The sequence below is a fragment of the Chelonus insularis genome, unplaced genomic scaffold, assembly GCF_013357705.1.
Source record: "Chelonus insularis isolate UGA/USDA-ARS -01 unplaced genomic scaffold, ASM1335770v1 contig_321_pilon, whole genome shotgun sequence".
Lineage (NCBI taxonomy): Eukaryota > Metazoa > Arthropoda > Insecta > Hymenoptera > Braconidae > Chelonus > Chelonus insularis.
This window is the reverse complement of record NW_023276492.1, coordinates 359152-378724: the sequence shown is the minus strand read 5'-3', so window position 1 is coordinate 378724 and position 19573 is coordinate 359152. Positions and strand designations below refer to the sequence as shown.

The 19573-nt window shown below is 27.3% G+C and overlaps 1 protein-coding gene and 1 long non-coding RNA gene across 10 annotated transcripts in view; one reads left to right on the top strand and one right to left on the bottom strand.

Annotated features, from left to right (window-relative positions):
- LOC118065690 (nucleolysin TIAR) overlaps positions 1-19573 on the top strand; it is a 105953-nt gene that overhangs the window by 41250 nt on the left and 45130 nt on the right. The gene's annotated exons all lie outside the window — the stretch shown is intronic.
- LOC118065692 (uncharacterized) overlaps positions 1-19573 on the bottom strand; it is a 113361-nt gene that overhangs the window by 58094 nt on the left and 35694 nt on the right. The window lies entirely within an intron of this gene.

Sequence of the window (19573 nt, the reverse complement as noted above, 5' to 3'; positions counted from 1 at the left end):
TCTGACAGCAACTAATGCACTTTCGAACTCAACATTATTTATTTTTCGAAAAGCTACTCAATGACTCACTGTCTTTCTTCTGATGCTCTTGCCAAAAGATTATCTTTTATCAATGTCGACATTGACATCGTGTCGAAGTGTGCATATATTTTGAATTTTCTTTTTATTCTATGGTACTTTCGCGATAAGTGAAACATGATACCTGCAAAAAATCCTTCTCCATTTAACACTGTAGGAAGTTAGAATACTGTTTAATAGAATGCTTGAATAGGAAGTTTGAAAAATATCACATTTATTTTTGTATTGAGGTTGATTTTAATGTTATTACGGTTTTATCGATTTATTTTTTAGGTTCAATACTTTGTCTTTCTTAATTTACTGAAGCAAAAAAAAATTTTCGGTTTGTAAAAATGGACTTTAAATTATTCCATTTTAAAAGCTAGTACTAATAATTTCAATGAAAAGTTAATTGGAGCAATATTAATTCGGATAGTAATTTAAATCTTGCTTTATTTTGAAGTCCTAAATATGGTACACTCAATTTTTGAGACATCTCACCTGATATGGAGTTTACTGTCTTATGAGAAAGTAAACTCCAGCTCAAAAGAGACAAGAACACATTACAAATTCAAGTGCATTTTTGTGACACATTTAAACGTGTTAGATATGACTTTAAATGCGTCTCTAAATGTGTGAAAAGTGACTATAAAGTCAATCAAATGGGTGACGTTATATTTAACACGTTTAAATGTGTAATAAGAATGCACTTGGATTTACAGAGCAGAACCATTTAGTAATTATTTATGTAAGGGATAGTTTTATGGTGGTAATAGAGTAGTTGGAGGGTACTAATGCTACAGTATACCTTAGAAACACGTGATCAGGCCCATGCATGGCCATATTTCATTGTTACTCGGGAAAATGATAACACATAAATCTAAGCAGGTAATAATAAGATTTGCAGGATAAAAGTATTATTTTTTTAATCTTATAAATCACAATATAGACTAAAATTGAAATTATGTAAGTATGAATAAATACATACAGATGTAAGTTAGAAAATATGATCATTTTTATCATCAAATTGAGAAAAAGGGAAAAAATAAATAAAAAAAATTGAGTTCAACTGCTTGTTAACTTTTCACAGCTGACCGGAAAGGTTGACAATTTGAACACCATCTGGACCTTGTAGAGGACATCTTTAGCTTTTGTTTAAACACCGGGAAATGCAAATCGATATATTTTTCGCGAAGATAGAGATCTTCAAAGTTTATTTTTTTGCAACCAAATAAAAAACTTTTTAACTTTATAATAAATCGCGAAATTTTTAAGCCGAGTTTGAGGTATTCGAATATAGGAATATTATTTTTTAGTAAGTGCTGATTAATTTTATCTTATGATTTAATTAGAACTTGATTAAAAATTTTTATGATATTTTATCAAAAGAAATAATAATTGATGCTTGAAAAATTCATGCAATTAAAAATAAACGAAAGATTTTAAGTCAAATCATAATTAAACATTTGTCTAATTTTTTATTGCATAAAGTTCAAAAATATCTATTACGTCAGAACTCTTGTAAAAAGCATGCCCTACAAGATAATGTCAAATGTTAATCTGACTTTTTTATCAAGTGTTAATTTTTTTAATGTAAAATTTTTCATATAATATTACATCATTCCTTTCACATGTTTCAATTGAATGACCTACAAAAAAATAAATATTTGATCAAAGAAATGAGTGAATTTTTTGAGTTGGCCTAGAAGCGATAGTATAAAAGAACTTTGCATAATTTATTGATTCATTAGAGTATAGTAACATCTTTTGAATGAAATGTGTTATGACTTATCGGCGAAGATCCATCATGAATTTGACATAAATATCCAAAAGGAGAACATTAAAATAAATGTATTTATAAGTACTTTTTAGTTCTGCATCCACGTACTAATTATATTTTAATAACTGTGGGAGTTAAGGGGAATTCCATTTGAAGCTTTTTGTCGTTGAGTGAAGGATCTAAAGCTTTAATCAGCCTAATGCAAGCTCTAGAAGGTTCTCGTGGCCATTTGGAGAATATTCCCTATGTGAAATGTCAAATGCTGCTTGTGTATGTATATTTTTACACGCATAAACAATTTATTCTATGATCCTTATACTAAATAAAAGAGAGCGGTATGTTCTAGGTGCAAGTGTTTTTAATAAAAAATGTTCAGAGCCACTGAAATAGACAAAGCTTTCTCGGATAAAGCGTAAATACTCTTGCGTACGATCACGGGTATGAATTTTTTCATGGATGCAAAATGCAAGAGGCATATGAAAGCCTGGATCAGTAACATTTTCTTCTCTCTCACTTTATCTTTTTTTCACTCGCTCTTTTTCTCCACTCTTCTCACTCAACTCGATGAGAGCTCGCGGACGCGGTAGCATGGAAAAATGTGTCGTGGTTATACGCTGTTGAAGCGTAAAGAGCTATGATAATAGAGGCGTAAAGAGGGTTCGGGGTTATTTCATAATTATAGGTTGTGCTTAAACTAAGCTTGTATATTCTTTTCCTCCACGCATTCCCGACTTACATTACCGTCGAGATTTTTTATCAATATAAATAGACAATTATGTTAATATTATTAACTATTTGTTTTCACTTGTTTAGTCCATACATTAATTTTGTTTTTTTTTAATTCATGTGATAAAAGGATTGACGTGTCGTTTTATCTAGAAACATTACTGTCATACTAAACTTTAATGAAACATTGATGTTAAATATTTTGTTAATTAATAAAGATTAAAGAACAAGCGTGTAATGTATTTTATACTTTAATAATATCAACTAAAATTCTTTGAATGAGAGACGCATAAGCTGGGATGAAAATGTATTAAAGTGAATATATTGAATTCTGACGTTTTCAAGACTGAAATATTAATCTTGAAAAATGTGAATGTTAATTTCTTGTAGTGATTTATTTTATTAACTATTAATATCTAAAGAAAAAAGTAAAATATTATCTTAAACATAAACATTTTGAAATATCGGATTTAATTGGTTAATTCTATTGTTAAAATTGTTTAATATTCATCTGAAATGTGAGATTTATCATTTTGAATCAATTAATTATTATCAATCTGATTTTATTCATTATTCATAATTTGAATATAATAATAATCAAATTAATGAATCATTTTCCGAGTATTGGAATCATCAATACACGGTAAATATTTTAGTAAAAATTCTCATTCAGTGTGATTTTTTTAAATTTAAAATTGTTCAAGAAATAATAATAAATTGAATAAATAATATCCATGGTTTTAATTATATGTTTTTGTTATATTCATAAAGAAATAATTGCACAACTGATCCATGCAGAATTTTAATAATTCTGTTATTAATTCGTAAAAGAGAATTAATAACTACGGAATAAATGTTTTAAAGATTAATTAGAGAATTATTCTTTGTCGTAATCGAACACATTGTTGGAATTCGGTACATTTACGTTAAAAGATGGTTTATAGATTACCAAGCTTTATAGCAAATCTAACCGTGTGGAAGAATCAATGAGAAAAGAGTCAAAAAATTTAAACCTTCTTTCACCTATTCCATTAAATTTCAGAATGTAACTGATTGAGTAATGTTTTCTAATCCGGAAAATTTAATTAGAATTATCTTTGCTATTTAATAGTTGTTTATATTTAGTCGAATTAATTTTCCTAGTTATTCAATAACCGACCCAGTTACATTTTACATTCTATTTAGCGTGAAATTTGTAGTTAGTTGTGGAAAACATGGATTTATTAATTATTAAAGCAAAATTCAATGAACATAACTTAATGTTTAATTAATAGATAATATTATTTTGTTGATTTTCCGCAGGCATGTTACATTCTGAGATTAAATATATATATAATAATTCATAAGTTATTATAAAATAGAAAAGTTAGATGAGTTTTGTAACTTGGAGAAATTAAATGCTTCATTAAAAATGTACATTCTTCCAGCAGATGAACTTTTATTTTTTGGAGGCATTTTAAATTAATTTTTATCACCACATAATCCGAAATGCCTCATAGGATTTAATAATGTATTTCTTTCAAAATTAAATTTCTTTCAATAAATAAATTTACTTCACACTTTACATATTTTCTACCATTAATATTTTAAATTAGATGAGTATGCAGCTTTTTGGATATTTTGCTATCAAAGTAGATGTTTTTTATTCTATTGTCAGTGATCGATTATTAACAGAAAAATGTTCTCATTTTTGTTTAATAAAGTTTTTTATACAGTGATTCTATTTATAATGGATTCAATGATATAAAATGGTCTATCCACGAGTAGAATAAATTATTCATTCTCAATGATTGTAGAAAAATAGTAGAATCAGGATGTTTAATTTTTCTATGTCATCTTAAGATAAAAACACTCAAATAATTTATAACAGTCTTAATCTCTGCGATACTTTTTCATAGAAAACACTTTTAGCACTTCAATAATCCCTACTCCATTTCTGTGTAATATTTTTTTTCAGAAGTTATTACAGTTGAAAGTTAAAAGTGAGTTATTTGCTTTAACAGCTAATAACTTTATTTTAAAAAAACCTACAAAAAACAATTTGCAAGGAAAAGAACAAGCTTTAAAATGCTTCACTTGGAATTTTTCCAGAATTTTTTTCCATGCTAGGCACGCGTTTAAACTTTAAAAAAATTAAAGGATTATTTTTTTTCTCTTCTTTTATTTGTGAAGTGATAAGAAATAATGAATGAAAAATTTTTAATAACCGTGTTAAAAGTGAAAATTACAGACAATACCCTTAAACAAGTTTTCCATCTTTACAATTGAATATTTTCTCTTTGAAACAAAGCATTAAAAGAGTCTTTCAAATTTTAGTTACTTTTCTATATAAAATCTATTTTCACAGAGATGCAAAAATAGTTATTTCTTATAAACGAAAACGGTCAAAACCGTTAGAAAAAAGTCTTATGACCACAGAGAAATAAAATCAGTGTAGTATTGTATATCTTGTTATTCGTTTTAAATGATTATTTCCACTTTTCAAGCCATAAAGACGGTCTAACTTAACAATTGGTTCAATATACCAAACTTCTTCTTATAGCAGTTATTCCATACGTCCATAAAAAAATCAATTGAATTTTGCAGCCATTCTACTCGGATTTCTAGCTTTGAAAATATTTAAGAATTTTTCCAATACACTTTTCTATCACTTTAATAACTTTCTCATAATCCACAACATAAGATCTCATTAAAATTAATTAAACATAATAAAAATGAAAAATAAATTCACTTCTATCAATATTGCTTTCTTTTAACATAACAATATTTCACTTCGATTCAATAATAGCTGAGGAAGTTTAAAAAAAATGATTATCAATCGATTTTTTCTATTTTTATCACACAGTGATGGATGAAAAAAATATACCAACTTGTATAACACGAGATCATATGACATGCAAAAGTGAATATGGAAATCATATAGAATACTTTATGAAAAATAAAAGACTTTTTATCAGCTAAACTTAATAAATTGATGGATAAACAATAGCTTTTGAGAAAGTTGGTCTTTCAAGTTAATCCTGAATTCTATTCTAGATAAATTATAATGAGCATATCAATTAATCATAAATGTCATAATTATTTACTCAGCTAAATTTGGTTTCCGATCGATAGAAAATTCATCAAGTCAGCGCAAACATTTCTTTGACAATTATTGGAACTCGTGATGAATTTATTGAAATATTGCAACACATATTGTAATTGATTTTTGAACAGAATAGAACGATAGATGAATTATTTTTCATCATTATATGATGCATTGTTGTGAATAGGAGGAATAATTAATTATTACCTTGACCGATGTGTATGCAGTGTAGCTTAATATTCTATAAATTTCATAGAGCTTATCTATTTTCCACCGCAATCACGTACAGATACATACATGTATATGAAACATGTAAAATGTAGGCAACACGTTCACACGCGTCGTGTTCAGTAACTTGTCGCGTGACAGGTGTTAGTTCCGGATTTTCCACGTGACACTGGAGAAAAGCAGTTTAAAGGAAAAAAGAAACATTTCAAAGTGACTGACATCGTCGTCGAGATGTGACAATTATCTTTGACAGATATTTCATTTTGTACCAACCTGACATAGCAAATCGCAAAAGTAGTGCACGAAACTAGAATTTTACTATTTTTCAATTTGACAGCTCGGAAAAAATGTTAAATATTTCGGAATATTACTAGGTGTAGAGCGAAGATTATTTTTATTTTAATTGAAAGCTGTCTTTTATGTGATATATAAGGAATCCTAAAGTAGATAATCCCATTTATAGGCAGACAAAAAATAAATCCTGAGAGTTTAAAAATAATCGTAGAATAATTTGTAATAAAAAAGAAATGAATAACACAAGACTTTCAATAGTTATTATGTCAGAAAAAAACAATCATTGGTATTTATTTACAATTAGAGCTCCAGTTCCAATCTACTCTAAAAATAGTGCTGGGTATTGGGAACTGCTTTTTGGGATAAAAATCCATCTTCCGAAGTAGGGGAGACACATTTTCCAATTACGAAAGCATAATTATATACATTATGTTGAAAAAAAAATCAATGATGACATAGAAGGTTCGCTCCAAAAATTTATCCACATTGAAGTAAATTAAAGATGGAGCCCTAATTGTAAATAAATATCTAATTACTAACAAAATTGATTAATCAATTCTAAACTTTGCATGATAATTTTTTTCGTTAGCTTACAATGCAAATCTTAGTATTTAGAAACTACACACTTCAATTATTTGCCATGTTCAACATAGTAGACACTTAAGTACTTAATTTTTAAACACTTTAAAATTATAATTTCTAAACCCTTAGATTTTTCCGGATTCGCAGTGTTACATAAAATAGATTTATTATATTTTAATTATTATTAAAATCTGATTTTTTTTATAAAGTCGAAAATTAGTTTGTCTCATAGTAGTTTTTTTTATATAAGTGGATAATTCAATGAATGGTGATTATTTTTAGACACGTTAATTCAATGCTTTTATATTAAATGAAGATATAGAATTGAAAAAAAGATAAAGAGATTATGTCGTATGAAAAACTAAAGATCTCAAAAGTGAAAAAAGAAAATTCATTCATTAAACTAATCATACTCGTTTTATTTTTGTTACAAGTGTTTATTGGAGCAATAAAAATAAGTTGTCTGACCTCATAAACCTATTTCTCGAAAACGTTATATTTTGTATGTGAGGAGTGTTTCGAACAAAAGCTGTTGCAAATAAATAGATATAATTTGTAGAGCCAACTCTACTTGATCTTACTGAGAAAAATTGTTTTCAATAACAAAATAAGCTGACTAGCCAAGAAAAATATTTATTATTAATTTAAAATTCATTGCAATTGTAAAGAAGAAATATTTTAAACAATTAATTTCAATCAAATTCAATCACAAATGTTTCAAAAATATCATTGCAAGTACTTTTTTGTTCAGTCATGATTAAAATTAATAGAAAAGTCCTTTTCTATAGTTTGAAATCAGTTTCACGGAAACAGAAAGTTAAGTTGTTGTAAATTAGTGAGATTACTTACACTAGTTCTTGAATACGCTACATATTGATCTTATACAAAGTTTCCTTCTTAAATCTCTTCATAGAACTTGCTTAAACTGTGCTATAGATTTATTTACTGTTGAGTTCAATTATATCACCAATGGAAGATACATTTTTTAACGATACATACTTATTTTTTGCAAGAATTGTAAAAAAAAAAATTCAATTTCAATTATCTTTCTAAATCCATTTACTGCACTTTCAAACTCAACCAGTGATCCAGACCTTTCAATTTAGTGATAAATAATAGCATAAGTGATTTTTTTATAAAAAACAATCATTAGCTTTATTCATTAATAGTTAATTTTTTGCAATGATTCAAAAGAGTGGTTTGGAAAATTTAAAATCTTGAGAAATATATTTTGTAATCAATTCCTAGGGATCTAACATGCCAACCAAGGGTCAGGAAAAAATTTCTCAACTCTAATTTCGTAGCTCTTAGATACATCTATTGTAACGACAAGATAAATCTCCGGATGGAAGTTTTGATTATTATTTATAAATAATTTTCTAACATAAAAATATTAAAATGAATAGCACAATAAAAATATCAACATTATTGTTTAATATAAATAGTGTACATTTTTAGGCGATTTTTATAATAAAACTTAGAATATTTCAAGTAGAGAAACTCAAAAAACAATAAATTTCAAAGCAACACAAGAAAGTTCATATTAATTACTGAAGGAAAGCAAAACTTATTCAAGTAGCTTAATTAACAATTCTAAATTTCAAGGAATTTCTGTACATTATATATTAAAAATGATTTGTTTTATTTTATCTTTTTTATGCTTCCAAGAGTAATTTTCAATTAAAAATCAGTTTTTTTTATCTAAATAAATAACAATTTTTCGAGAGTTGAAATTTATTTGCTCTTCTCTATAAACACACTAGAGTGACTTGTGTTTTAATTGACATATGCGTTTCAAGTGATATATATGTTCACATATAATATTAAAAAAGTTTTATTGCCGAAGGCTTTGATATTTTATTGGTGCTTCATCATCAGTATTGTAATAATATACATTGACGCAACTCCCTTTAACCTTAGGATGTGTACGCTCGAATGGATAACAGCGCTTTGTAGCGTTGATGGCTTATAATAAATATGGTCTCTTTTCTGACTACTACTACTTGCGCGCTTAGATTATTTCATACAGGAATATTGTCTCTAAAGTTTTCTAAAAGCTTCAAAATATATTTTTAGTATGATAATCTTTCATACTAAACCAACGTCAGAAAAAATGCCAGTGTATTTTATATATTTTTAGTCATAGTTCAATAAACTTTTACTTATAAAACATCTCTTTAGATTATTATGAAATTTTATAAATTGGATTTTGATAGTGAATATTTTCAAAAAAATTGACGACATTATTCTGCATTTTAAATGAAAAGAAAGTTACTTTTGCTCATTTTCTAGATTCACGTATTTCCACATGATAAGATCAGAAGCTTTCACTTGATGCCTTAGGGCAGGATGTCTGTACAAAAAGTTCCCTTGAATCTCTATCAACAAAAGTCGGTCACTTTTTCTCTAGGTATTTTCACGAATACTTGTAGGTGCCTGATTAACGGGAGTCTGTATTTTTTAATTAGAGTCTTAAACCAGTCGTTAATTTGCTTTGGAAAAAATTTAAAAAATTATATTAATTGCGAATCTAATTTTTTTTTATAACAGTAGAGAATAATAAATAAAAAATAACAATAAAAAATGAAAATAGGTCATTGAAGAAATATTCTCAAGGATCGTTTTTATGAATAACTTCTGACTGCCTACATTGTATAAGTTGCATCATTCAAAACATTTTAACAGTTTGCCTTTTCCTGAGGATAAATTATCATCCAGTTGAAACTAAATTAGATTTGTTAGATGGAACAATAGACTGGTAATAAAGTAATTTTAAAATAAACTTAAACATTGCAAAAGTCAACGCAGAGTGAGTTATGTTTTGAAAAATTCAACACCCACATGTCTGGAAAATAAATTCGCAAAAAAAAAATGGTGTTAAAATAGTAGAGCGCATTTAAAAATACTTAAAATAGAGTAAACCTGCCAATTCGATTTTTTTTTTGTTAGCTAACTAATATCTACACAGAAAGACTTTTAGTGTAGAGTACTTTTCTAACAAGAATTACTTCTACAAGCATAATAATGAGAGGACAAAGTGAAACGCCACAAATTCATGTGAGAAAATTCTTTTAAATTAGCACTGGATAATGATAATAATTTAAGTCTACATTAGAACAAAATTTCTAAAATCAAATAAATTTCAATTTCTCCGAAACTTTTATTGAATAAGAATATTATGTCCTAGAAATAACTTTAATATTAACTCTCCTAATTTCTGGTACTTACTTAATAGATTCTAATTAAACAATTTGAGTTTCTAGAATATTCATTCGAATTCTAAGAGTCAATAAACTAATCTAACTTAAATGTCTTTTTTTTATTCGTTTAAACGAAAAAATGGTTAAAACGAGAGTAAATTGACCGTAGTACAGTCCTTTTTTTTTGTTTCTTTTATTTTCCAACTCTTCGTCCAAATCCTTTGTTCAGTTTCAAAGGACCCACGTGGTAATGTCAATAAATAGGATTTCCTAATTGGTCGATTTTCACCAAGCATAAAAAACTGCTTCCAAATACATGAACTTGATGCTGTGATCTGTTTAGTATTCTTACAATCGTTAGAGTGCGTGAAGTAAAAAATTCTTTACATACAATAAAACATTTTTTGCATGAAATAAAAAATTTTATGTCAAAGAGATTTGGAGCTTTTTTGCTGAACGACTAGAGAATTTTCATCAACTAAAGCGAGTAAACGCTTCTAGACATATAGCAAAATTCGTCAAATGTACAATAAAATTTAAAAATAGGGCAAACTTTTCTATTCCGTATAGTGCCTTAATCGTATCTTCCAAACTAGAACAGAAAACATCAAAGTCACATAAAAATATTTCAGCTTTTCCTTTTCAGAGCTCTTGGATGTAAATAGCTATTTTTAAATATAGCTGTTATTGAAGACATTAATGGACGCACAATTTAGGTACTAAATACATTGCGTTTTTTTCTGTTCAAAGTTGAAAAAAATATCTAAAGTTCGATCAGAATGATGGATCCTTTTTAACAAAAGTTAAACAAAAGAACCTACACTTCGATGATCAAAAATTCATTAAAGCCAGAGTTAATTGTTAAAAAATTATTCCTTATTTATTTATCTATTTTCCTAACGGTATTCAACGTGGAATTATTGATGGAATAATTCAAGGATCATTCTGACACTATCGGAAAGAAAATCAAGAGCAAAATAAAAATATTCAAATGAGATTAAGGAGATCGAAGGAAATAGAGCACTTTACGTTCAAGTATCAATGAGCTGGTATCTCACCCATAAGTGTAAGGTAAATGGTTAAACTTCCCAATTAATTAGTATTTGAAGGACATTCACTTGTGATCCCTAAGATATCGGTACTTAAAGTTAACTATGGTATATTTCCCCAAGTTATCCTACACTTTACAGGCACTATCTCTAACATTTTATAGATACTGTAATTATTAGCTCGTTGCAAAAGTTTATCCTAATACTTTATTCCTGAATACTCAGAAATGCATTTCATTAATGGAATTTATCGTAATTAGCACAGAATTAATTTGTATAATTATTGAATTGAACAAAAATGTATGATTATTTTTTTTATCAAATAAATTCAATTAAATAATTAATTAGGATTTTGCTAATAATTTATATAAATATCCTGGGATTGGATTGAATTATTTGAAAAAGAATCGATGAAAAATGTAATAAATAAAGTGATTTTAAAAAAATATTGAACAGATCCTTAATCAGATTGATAGAATTTTTCGAACGATTTTATAGGAAGACTTACAGAGTATGGAATCGATAAATAACGATTATGAGACTTGTTGATAAATTATAGAAAATTAAGGAAAAATCGAACATTTTTCAGTATTGACCTATCAGTTATTCCATATAAATTTCTAATAATCTCACATATATTTTTATTTATTTATAGATAATTTTCTAGAAAAGTGAGTGGGTTTACTATAAATAAAATTCTTAATGTCACTAAGAGTTATAAATGGCATAAAGCTATTTAAATTATAAAATATAAAAAAAGAAAAAAAACCATTTAAAATTTAATTTACTCGAAATTTACTCATGTCCTTCTAACAGAGTTCCACTCTAATTGTAGTGACACGATATCATGTACACTCAACAAAATTTGCCTACAAGTCTGACAGAATGCATATACACTTTAATATAGTTTTGGTAAAATATTAGGTAAACGCTCCTCGTAGGAAGTAATTAATAACGATATAACCATTGAGATTCCATCCAACTGAAGAGATTAAATTGATAATTTCATTGTTCTGTTAATTAATATCTTAACTCATTTTTACAAAATATATTATTTGTTTATTAAAAGTTTTTCTTAACCACCATCTACTATTCCAACTAAAATAATTACCTTTTTATTTATTTAAACTAATTCGAAAATTACTTTTATTTTCCAAAATACTAAATAAAATCCTTTAAATTAATTTTAAATTGTTCGACTGGCAGGTTAAAAATTTTTTTTCAATAATTATAAGTAGGAATAGAAGATGACAAATTTATTGAAGACCACTTGTGGTGTTCTAATTAGGATGATGAATAATAATAATAGTAATAACATTATCATGATAATAGTAAATTTCTGATGTTAATATAATATTATTAACGATGTTCACATAATATAATAAAGCATTTTAGTACAATAAATATTAATATATTTATGACAGCAGTAAAGCAATTATATGAAGTAATTATAACAATTTTTGCTCATTATAATAATCCACACTAAATAAAGACCATAACCTAAGTAGAAAATTGTAGTAAAAAATTAATAAAAAATAATAAAACAAATAATTCTCTCATTATGAAATATTTAGCTTTAAATAAAAATTACTATTTTTAGTAGGAAATATAATAAACACAGTTACAAATGCTAAGCTGAAAAAAGTAATAAATGTTACTACTTGTTTTCTCTCAGTATAAGCACACATATTCATATAAGTTTTTCGTCACGAACTCTATTCACTGTTGAAATACTTTCACGTATATCATTAAACAGCCTGATTTGAGCTTTTAGAGATAACTTGAAAATCGTGTAAATTCGTTAATAGAGAATCCTCTCGTATTATATCATCACAAAATTATTAAGGGTCAAGTAAAGTGTTTATGTATAAACACCACACCAGTTTTGTATTGTTTACCTTTTTACACATTGACCATGCATGATGCTAATATTGATAAACATTTTAACAACTTATTAACATTCGCTTTGACCTTCTTATTAACCTCAAACATATTTAGCTTTAAATTTCAATGATCCAACAAATATTTCCAAAATAATTGCATCCTCATTCATATCTCATTTAAACATATTTTCGAATTTTAGTATCAGAATAAATTAATGCCTATCCAAATTTTTGTTCGCTTCAATAATTATACTCCCTGTTTAATAATTATCTCTCATTAATTAACAGAATAATAAGTAGGTGATTTTGATACCTGGGTAAAAAAAAAAACAATTATACTAGAGAATATTAATTAATAATAAATAATTAGATAACAGTAGCCATTGACAAAAAAAAAACGAAATTTATTGCATGATTACCAATAAAACAAAATTGAATTTTTAATCATCATTTGTCTTTCTTTTAACAATAAATTTATACGATAAAATAATTAAATGGCTTAATGAATAATATTTTAAATGAATAAACACAATAATTAATAAAATAATAAACATTGTTGACGGTTAAATGAAAAATTCGCTTTGTTCTGAAAAACAAAATCGGTTATATTAACTTTGTTTGTTGGTGATGTAGTGTTTGATTTTAATTTAAAATACATAGTAGAATTTTCAGGGTGGTTAGTTTATTCCCTTCTCCCTGGAGCTCTTTTGCCGCATAAATGACTACCAATGATTATAACATTCAGGAGGCATAGTAAAGCGAGCAGGCCATGTGGAACATTGCAGAGAGCAGAGTTATGATAAGGTGAACAAGGATATAAAGCCGGGAGGCAGGACAGGCTATTCTGCACTGGGTTCAGGTAAAAACCTACTGCTAATTAATTAACCTCTCCTCGGGCTTTGTGGGTAAACAAGAGAGTTGCGTTGAGTTGTGGTGCAGCAGTGAGCCTTCGGGAAAACGGCTTGAAAGGTCCGAGAGAGAGTTCAAGAGGCCGCTGGCAATTTCAAGTAACTTAAGCTGACTACTATCTTCCGTCTTTGTCGTACGCGGTTTTACTACAGTGCCACCCACCATTCGTCTTTTTAACCTAAAACTTCTACATCTGTTTACGACCTCTATGTCCTACCCTTACTTCCTATTATCATCCCTTTCTTCTCACTACATCTCGTTATGCATATTATGTTAACTATAAGCTAAATATATACGCAGTCAGATGTATATTTACTTTAATCTTCAGCATTTACATTTTCTTCACTCATATTTTGTCGAGTTTTCATGACTTTATCTACTAAAAATATGTATTATCTATTTTTTACTATCATTTTCATTATAATTAAAATGCTTTTTTCCCCTTTTGCAAATCCTCAATTACTCTAATTAATTTTAAAATTATTTTTATTCTTATAATTTTATCATTTTACAAATACAGGTTGCTGCTGAAAGAGCGTTAGGAAGAGATAATGAAGATAATTTTAGATGACATGTATTTTTTATGATGAGAAATTTGCAAGAATTTTAAATTACGTAGACTCTTTTCTTTTTAAAAGTAGTTTTTTTTTCGGTGATGTAGGTTGGAGTTCCTAAAGCCGTTTAGCTACGATTCACTGAAAAAAAAAAATTTTTTTTTGTGCTTTGTGTTACTTTAGATGAAAGTATTAGAGCCTCAGCTTCAATGAAGATACATGGATGCATTTTATCGTCGAAATACGTAGAAAAAAGTTTTTAACTTTTCTAAAGTTTCAATAGCCACAGAATTTTTTGAGTATCAGTTTTAAAAAATTTTTTTTATCTAAATGTTTTAAAACACTACACTACTTTAAATAAATTATTAAAAATGAATAATTAATATTTTTATTAAGCTTGAAAAAATATGCTTAACATATTTTTTTGTCATAAAATGAGGGTTAAAATCAACCCCTCGCCATTTCAGTCCCCAAAAATCCTATTGTATACTTTTATTTTATCAGGGTTGGGGCATTCCAGAGTTTCAACTCAAATGTTGACTGTTGATAAGAGTAGGTGTTTACTGATGATTTGAATGCTTTGAAGAACGACCTGTTATCAGGTTTATTTTATTAGTTTGTATTTTAAAGGGGAGATAAGGCATTATTTAAAAGAATTGTTTTGTTTTATTTTAAAATAATTATTTAATTAAATAATATTTTCCTTTCTTTTTCATCAAAAGCTGTAGAGTTTACCGGTTTATAAATAATTAAACCTATCATAAATGCAGTGATAATAACTCGTCATGGAAATAAATATAATTAAGTTGAAATGAAGTTATAAAACATGTGAATAAATGAAATGTTAATAAAGAAGAATAGAAATAATTGAAATTAAAAAAAGTTATGTGTGGTGATTGGATTTCATGCTAATTTCAATTCATGGATACAAAAGCTGTTAATGCGTTCACTACATTACCATCTGTCAAATTTCTGTGGTCTTGTGGTATTTTGTATTGATAGCAATGACTGTGGTAATTTCTTTGCAAATAAATTTTACAAAATCGATTGTACAGTATTGGTTTAATTTGTTTTTTTACAATTTCATTAAAAGGAATAATCTTCACAACAATAATCATACACATTTTTTGATTACAAGTGTAATTTGTCGATCAAAAAAAAATAGAACTAAAGTGAAATTAATGTTTCTGTTTTAAATAATTTAATCACTCTAAAAAGTTTATACTGTTTTAAGCTTGCATTTGTTGATTAATATTAAGAAGACTTTTGTAAGTAGATTTAAAAAAAATTTTGGAGATTATTTAATGTTTAACCCGACAATTTAAAATTAACTAAACTCTTGATAAACTTCAAAATGTTAATACGCCAAATAAGATCAGTACCTAATCAGCTTTGTGGTACATACACTAGTAAGCAGTTCCCGCAACCCCATGAATGTCAATTGCAGCAGTCATCTATGAGAAATCCTAGCAGATGAATTAATAATTATTCACCCATCCATACCTAATTCTACACACATATTATCTATTTTATATTATTCCATCTGTAGCCACATAAAAATAAAAACTGCTGAAAGATTAGACCACTTCTGATCTGTTGCAGAAGCTTTTTTTTTTGTATCGTGCATCCAATATTCAATCCGACAAATCTCAGGAATTTTTTTTTTCAAAAAAAGAAAAAATACATTTGCTCCAAGATATACATTATTCTGAGAAGCTTTCTCGACTTATTTTTTATTAAAGCCAATAATAATTCAAGAGTTAGCAACGAGGATATTTAAATATATTTCTGATAAGAAAATTAAGCAGCAAAATATTGGTTAATTTTTAATTAGGAAATTAATTAATTAAAAGTGTTCCGTTTTTGTGTCATACATAGACGGTAATAGAATATGACAAAAGTGGAATTAAGCATTAAGATGAGAAATAAACACACGTATAATTTAACGGAAACAGGAAAGAGGATACTATTCTTGGTGGCATTTTGAATTATTAAAGCGTATCCGTTTTTGAATAAATTATTACGAAAGAATCCAGTGAAACGAATCTGAGACTACGAGGATGAGATATACATATTTATGATATAGACGTGGAATACAAAAGATATAAAGTAGTGCAGGTGTACAAAGGTGATCGACAAAATAATAAAAAGTAAAAATAACAATAATAATAATAATAAAAATGTGACCACAATGCATTTGTGACTGATATTTTTCTTCACTTTATTTTTCTTTATGGTAGCAGTAGGAGTTTCATATGAATGTAATATGGTAATTATATTTAGACTAATATGAAAAAATTTTAAAAAAGGGGATAGAATAGAGGAGGAATATAAAATGTTTACATCACGTGACACATAGTGGTCCACACACTGTGAGAAACATACGCAGAGATCAGGAGAAGTAAACCCCACTGCAGAGCAATGGGCGCATTGCGCAAAACCCCCTGTACTGCTCGCTTGGCTTACTCACATTCCCTTCTCCCGCTTTTCTCTATGCTACCCTTTCACTTCCATTACCCTCTTTTCGCTATACTACGATATTCGCGTTATACCGCACCTCTTTTTTCACAACACAGACCATTTGCCCATTCAAATGCTTTTCTATATATGCATTCTGCTGTTCATTCTGTTATTCCGTTTTTTGCTCTTTTGACGCCCTCAATTTTAACCCTGATGCTGAAGTCTTAAAATCATATGCACTTTTATTTTCCTTTGACTCCATTTTTTTTTCTCTCTCTCTCTCTCATTCTTTTTATACCTCTATCGAACGTGCGTGGATTTTTTGTTCCAGTTTTTGATATTATTATCAATTTCGAACATTTAGTTATAATGTTATGTTGAGATCATAAAAGAGAAAGGGGAGAAGAGAATGAAGAAAGAGAGATAGAAAATAGGAGAAAATGGAGAGTAAGACCGTGGCTTCACTAACCACTACATGCAGCATTCACTGGAGAAGAGAAATGAGGATTACCTCAAGGCAAAGGAAACCACTCGGTGGTCTCTAATTCTTCCTCGGGCCGAACTAACTTTCCAGTCTTTAGTTGTTCTCATTTAGCCCCTTGACTTAACGTCTTTGAGCATTACTTCTTTGCGCGTTAATTCTCACCACTTTGCATTTTGCTTCAATTCATAGACTTTTTTCATCAATCTTTTACACGCTCCACTTAATGATCTTTTACACATTTCAATTTCATTTAGAATTATTATTGTCCATTTATTTAGAGACATTGTTTATACTAATAATACTCAATTATATTGTTATACGTTTAATTATTATTGTTTTGTTCAATATTTATGTCATTAATTTTCATGAGTTTTGAATATTGTGTATTCAATTATGTTGGTCAAAAATTATTTTGCCTAATAATCAGCATTGATTTTATGGTGGAAATGACAATTTTTTTGCTCCTCATTAACGAGATTTACCTACTGTCCTAATTACTAGATAAATGAGTAAGCAACTGCAGTTACTACTTGGATAAATACAGACATGTTCATGGCATACAATGTTATTTCTTGAGGTGGATAAATATTTCTTATGGAATTTGATTTTGTTGTTTTATGTAAGAACTTTAAGAATGTTGCTTTAATATTTTCAAAATATTTTCACGTTTTTTTTTTTTGGACTTTTTTCTAAATCTTTATTACTTATGAATATTTTATGATTTCATGCAAATATTTAGATTAGATTTTTAAAAAAATCTTGATAAGAATACTAAGCTATTATGTCTTACAGCACCTTATGGTTGTCAATTAAGTTTAATTTGTTTTTAATATAGAATATTTTATGAAAAAAAACAGTTATTTTTAAGTAACAATTCGGATATGTAAATAAATATTAATGTGTTTTTTTTAATTATTTAAAGATTGTAATCAGAATCTACTGATGGAAATTTGTTTTATGTTCAATTATTAATTGAAATGCATTCAAGAGAAAAATGAAAAAGTATTTATGAAATTCCAATCGATAGAAGATTGTAAAAGTTTTCTAGTTAAAGAATGTAATCAGCTTATGCACATATTTATCTTATTTTGTTCAAAAATATTTTTGCAACAATGACACGTATCTTAGAGACATTTTAATTTATACTCTAAATCTTATTACGTCGATTTTCATTAAAGTTGATTAAAATGAAATTTAAAACCATTAAAAAATGAATAAAATCACATCTAAACTATTTTTTAATCTATTTTAAAAATTTTCTTTTTTTAGATTTTAATGATTTTTATCTTAATGAAAGTGTTTAGAAAATATTTCTTACAGAAGTCGTAGGAAAATCCTCATAGAAAATACTCTCAACGTTTTATTCTGAAGTGAAAAATGGACTTCTTTGCTATTAAGAAGTTTTATTTTCTAAAAATAGAATTCAAATATTAAAATAAAAACCTACTTACTCTAAACAAATTAAAAAACCTAGATAATTATTTGCCAAAAAAAAAAGATACATAAACATTCATTTAATATTGTCTATTATGAAAGTTATGTAAATTTATTTTCATTCAATTCCAATACAAAATTTTTCTTCCATCAAGTTCAATATCAATTTTTATTTACTTTTTGTCACAAACATTTGTGAGTGGTAAACAAAAAGTAACCCAGTAAACGCATTCATTCCTTTTTAAATTCAATTACAATTTGGCGTAGTTTTAGGAATACATTAGTTCAAGGTTGTCCTATTTCAAGTATAAAAAAAAAGCATAAACTAAAAATGTAGAAAATTGAATACAAATAAAATAGCAAAAAAAATCCAATAGATGCATTTAAAAGATTCCACATTTAGCTTTTACAAATAGCAAGCCATAAATGTTTTTCATGATGAGTCGATTGCTGAAGGATAAGCTCCAGTAACAAGTCCTTTGACTCTAAGGTATCTTTGAGCATTACTTCTTTGCGCACTAATTCTCACCCTTTGCGTTAGCTCCAATTCATAGACTCTTTTCATCAACATTTTTTCCACTCGAATTAATAATCTCCTCACACATTCCAATTAGTGACGCAGTATTAATTTATTATTATAGTATACTAATATGAATTAATTAGTCAAAATGATTGTATACGCGGCAGTAACTCAAACAACATTAATAATCAAATTCGTATATTACATAGTTGTTCTTAATGTTGCAATAATTAGTTTTTGTGTACGCACGATATAACTGCTTAATGGATAAAACGGTGAATAGCTGAAACTTCTCGAAATATCACTCTCTCACTTTCTAAACTAAGCG